We start from the raw sequence: 5,323 nt of genomic DNA, 5'->3' as shown, positions 1-5,323 counted from the left end.
AGCTATCCCAAAACCACTGGCAGGGGAGGGTAGTTGAGCAGTGGTTCTGGGCTTGGGCTGTACACTGGAATCACCTGAGAGCTTTAAAATTCCTGATGCCCAGTTCGCACTCCCAGCAATTCTGTTTTAGTTGATCTAAGTCTTGGTCTGGACACAGGGATTTTTTTTTTAATTCCCCAAGAAGTTCTAATATGCAGGCTAGGCAGAGACTGCTGTTAAAGTGTCCCACCTGATGGAATTGGGTAGAAGAAGCCATCACCTTGACCTTAGGAAAAATGTGCCTTCTCTTAAGATTTTCCCAAATGAGTTGACATTGTCATATTCGTACAGGTGTTGCTTTAAGATCGGGTTACATAAAGAAAACCTTTTGTGAGAACTTGATTTTAGTTTTAAGACAGTATGTAATGTGTACCTCATGCTTTTACCACTCAAATGAGAAACCCCAGGGTCATTCCCTGGTAGAATCGCTGGTGTTTCTAGACCTAGTATTGACTTAGAACCCATTAGGACAAGGTTCTTCAGGCCAGAGCCAGCTTCCCTCATATGGTCCCCAGGGGAGCATTTACTGAGAATTCTAGCCAGCAAGAATCTCAGTTACAAGCTCTGACGTGGGACACATGTATCCTAGTAATCACATGAGACAAACCATTGGCGTGCCGACCAAAAAACTACTAATTTATAAGAAAAAAACAGAGAAAAGAAGAAATTAATATCTAGTTGTACCTAATATGTGGACTGAGGTGATCAAACGTCCCAATTTGCTCCAGACTAAAGGATTTCCTGGAACACAGGACTAAATCCAGGAAGGTCCCAGGCAAAGCAGGACAAATTGGTCACCTAACATGAACTAATGCGGGCATCCCACTTGTTATATGTGATCCACGGTTCTGAAAGTGTCTGCAGGGACAAGTGGAAGTTATGCACGAGAGGAGGGGTGGTGGTGATGCCTTTGCTCAGCTTATTCATTTCCATATCATATGGCAACCTTTGAAGTTTACAGGGCAATTACAAATGTGATTAATTTTATAGGTGCAATAGCTTTAAATGATAAAATCTTCATAATGATATGAGATTCTTTTATCACAGAGAGAATCGCTGATTATTATGTCATGGCAAAAAAACTCCAAAGAACTGTCAAACTTAAAAATAAATTATTAGCAATTTTTTTTAATGCAATAGTACTAAATTTTCTGACCTTTTTTTTTTTTTTTTTTTTTTGCGGTACGCAGTACGCGGGCCTCTCACTGTTGTGGCCTCTCCCATTGCAGAGCGCAGGATCAGCGGCCATGGCTCACGGGCCCAGCCGCTCCACGGCATGTGGGATCTTCCCGGACCGGGGCACGAACCCGTGTCCCCTGCATCGGCAGGCGGACTCTCAACCACTGTGCCACCAGGGAAGCCCTCTGACCTTTTTCGGTTGATAAGTTGACTGTCCAAAATATGCTACCTGCAGATTTTTTTAAAGTAATAATCACAATTTGCATTTAATCCAGTCCATCAAGGTGTAGATGACATTTTAATAGTGCTTTTAGAAAGTAAATGAATGGGGAAAACTTTAGAAAGTGAAGTCTAGTGCATGTTTAGGAATGATTCCACCATTATGTGATATTATTTCTAACAACAATGTAGGTATGTGTCACCTGTAAAACCCCTTATCTTTACACTTTTTTAAAAAGTAGAAGCAGAATTTTTTAGTTGATTTAAAATTTTCCAAATAAAGAATTTGAGTGGTTTTTACTCACTGTGTTAAAAAATAAAAAGTCAGCCCCCTTAACGAGTTTGCAAGACTAGCTGACATAAACTAAGATGAAATTTACTAGCCAAATTTTAAAATAAAGCCTTTGCAAAATTGATGGAAGGAATTTCTAAATGAGTTTTGTAATTTACTTAGCACAGCCAATTATATACTATTTTATTTGGATTTAGATATCTTTGTATGGTATCTTTTTCAGCTATAACATCTATTCAAGCAGAGAACTGAAATCAATTGAACTTAGACCCAGATCTTCAAATTGGTATATTACAAAGATTTTTAAAAGCAATTAGACATATTCAATAACATTTCTCCCTCTAAATATTATTTATAGTAAATGAGGTCAAAAGTACTTTTATACCGTTAATAAATAAAATAATTATTAAAATATTATCTATTTTACACTTACTTCATCTTTTAAATTTCTATTATTGTGACTGTTTTATATTGGATGTTACATTTATAGAATAGTTCAGGGATACAATTTTAAAACTACTAAATATACATATATAAGAAGCTGGCCACCCTCTTCACATCGTAGAGCAAGTGGTTCACCCTTCTATCACATAAGGAGGTGAGGACTGCAAAGTGCATTTTTTAAAATAAATTTATTTATTTTATTTATTTTTATTTTTGGCTGCATTGGGTTTCCGTTGCCGCGCATGGGCTTTTCTCTAGCTGTGGGGAGCCGGGGCTCGCGGTGCATGGCTTCTCATTGCGGTGGCTTCTTTTGCTGCGGAGCACGGGCTGTAGGCTCACAGGCTTCAGTAGTTGTGGCTCACGGGCTCCAGAGCACAGGCTCAGTAGTTGTGGCGCACGGGCTTGGTTGCTCCGCGGCATGTGGGATCCTCCCGGACCAGGGCTACGAACCCTTGTCACCTGCATTGGCAGGTGGATTCTTAACCACTGCGCCACCAGGGAAGCCCCTGCAAACTGCATTTTTAAAAGATCTTCCCCTACAGTTGTACCTTAGTAAATAAAGCTGGAGAAAAAAACCTCAAATCCCTTTCTTTCGTATCTATTTTCTGGATTATGATCTATATGGAGAATAAACAGAAAAGACAATGGTGATGATAATCTAAACTGAGGTAAATAACTGGATGTACTTTTGTCCCCCTAAACTAGAAATAAGACACACAGCAGAAAAAAGTGGATCATTAAAAATATCACCCCTGTAAATATTACCAGTTAAGGCAATGAGCTCAGAGGTTCTCAGCAACTCAGAAAATCGCCAGGAAAAGGAGATCCCTCCAAACTGTTACTCATTCCAAGGACTGGTGTTAGAGGAGGCTGGCTGGCGTCTTGAGTTTCCATTTCAATGTGATGTCTGGTCGTAAGAGATGGCTCCCTTTGCGCATAGCACTCAGCACCATGTACACGGCCCTGGGTTCTGACTGGTGGACTCTAAGAACCTGCTGTGGAAATGCCAGTGGTTGATTTATCCCTGGACACCCAGCATCATGAGCAGGTATTCACGTACCATGAATAACAGGAAGAGTAATAGGGTTACAAAGATTTTCTTCCTATCCTCAGATCCCTACTCTCCTGAAGACCAAGCCTCCTGGCCTCATATATCCTGCTTGGGATAACTGGGCTGCAAGCATAGTGGGGCTGGTTTTATCTTCCCTGGCAGCCAGTCACGTTGCAAAATCAACAAGACTAGTATAAGCTCCTTCCGAGAATGGCACTGCCTGACATGGGACTGCAAGCTAAGCGGATTAATCTGATAAGAAATAAAACACTTCAGCACAGAAAAGTCTGAGCAAATCTTTATTGAAAATGTTTCCATCTTAACAGAAAAACCCAGGAAGAAACCAAGATGGATGGCTGCAACCAAGATATCCTACCTCAAGATAAGAAGAAAAAAACACCATTTAAATCTTAGCAAATATGTCAAGTACTTTATTTCTTTGCTTGTTTTGTCAGCTTAAACTCCCTTATGGAGATTGCTTCTGCATCTTCCCAAATCCTCAAACAGTAAGTGGAAAAATCTTGCATAGTGTTTTTTATAGGAAGCCAGGGCTTTTGATCAAACAGGCCTGAGACCCCCTTCTCCCTTCCCTACTCACATCACTGCCAACAAAGATAGAAATTTGTTATCTAAAATGATATCTTAACCTTTTAAATCTGAAAATTGTCTAAATAAAAACAATTCAAGATATCTGTTTGGGGATTTTAGGCAGATACCAGAAATTTGGGTCAAAATAAACCCAAAGCAGAAAAATCCAAAAAAAGGCAATTTTTCTCCAAAGTCTTTATTTAAAATGGCAATATATATACCAAAGGAAGGGTCACTTCCCAGAAAAGTCCATTACTTCTATGCGGAGTCCTCCAACGAATGCATCTGCCTAACTGTGACAGTGGTGTCCTTAGCAGACAGATGTGCTAGTTCCCAAAGGACATAGCCACCGTCAGGAGCTGTGCACCCCTGGTGACAACTGTGCTGAGGCCCCTGCAAATCTGATGTTTCTCCAGCAAAAAAAATAAAAATAAAAATTGAAATGAAACCTAATGGTCCTTCTGGCTGAGGCCCTAGAACCCCCAGGAAGGATGGTACTTGGGGAGGAGGTCTTGGCTCCACAGAAGCGTGGCCCACGGAGGCTTAAGACACTAAGGAAGCACATGTGGCCACACTCAACCAGGTCTCAGTCACCCCTGGGCCTCAGTGGGTCTTGGCCTGCACATAGCCCCAAAGAGGGTCTGGACATGGAAAGATACAGTCAGACACATCCCATCATCCTGTTTACCAAAGCTCGGCTCTCCTTGAAAGCATCCTCAAGGAGAGCAGCAAAACCACCTATTAAAGCCATATTTTTCTTAAATTTATTCCCCTTCTTAATAACCAAGTAATCTAAAGAAAACCATTCCTCAGCCCTCCTGCTCGCCCCTCCCCCCACGTACACAGCCCTCCTGCTCGCCCCTCCCCCCACGTACACACTCCATGCCCCCATCCCTCCTTTGTCCCTCTGACCCAGCCCCTACACACTCTGATGTTCCCTTTCCCCCCCACCCTCCACCCACCACCTCGCTGAGCCCCAGGCCTTGAGACCCTGCTGTCAAGACTGTAAATCTGGCCAAAGCTGAGAACAGGAAACAAAGGAGCAACTGTGGGAACTGACAGCTCAGGGCCTCTGGCATTGGTTCTGCCCTTGGAGATGCTGGCAGGGCCGGTCTTCTCACAGGGCACCCCATCAATCTCAAAGTGACAGAGCACAGGGCATCACTGCCTGAAGATGGCTCAGCAGGGCTGCTGCTCCCATGAAGCAGTGGGCATTGGAGAGAGGGGCCTTCTCCAGGAAGGAAACGTGGCAGAAATGAAAACCCTGGGCCACCGATTAGGCAACCCTTGGCATCAAATATTCTCTTTAAAATCCCTATAATTCCCTCCCAAAAGGAAACAGAAATGGAAAAAGAAATAAGAAAGGGAGAGTAAGAAAGAGAGGAAGGGAGGAAGGGAGGAAGGGAGGGAGGGAGGGAGGGAAGAAGTCTGGTTTACAATTCTAGTTTGGGGTAGAAACTGTATTTTGTAGTTATGAAACTCCAAACAGATATGAATCTGAGGCTCAATTC

Source organism: Physeter macrocephalus, chromosome 16, assembly GCF_002837175.3.
Source record: "Physeter macrocephalus isolate SW-GA chromosome 16, ASM283717v5, whole genome shotgun sequence".
In the NCBI taxonomy this organism is placed as follows: Eukaryota; Metazoa; Chordata; class Mammalia; order Artiodactyla; family Physeteridae; genus Physeter; species Physeter macrocephalus.
Note: the sequence above shows the minus strand (reverse complement) of the source record.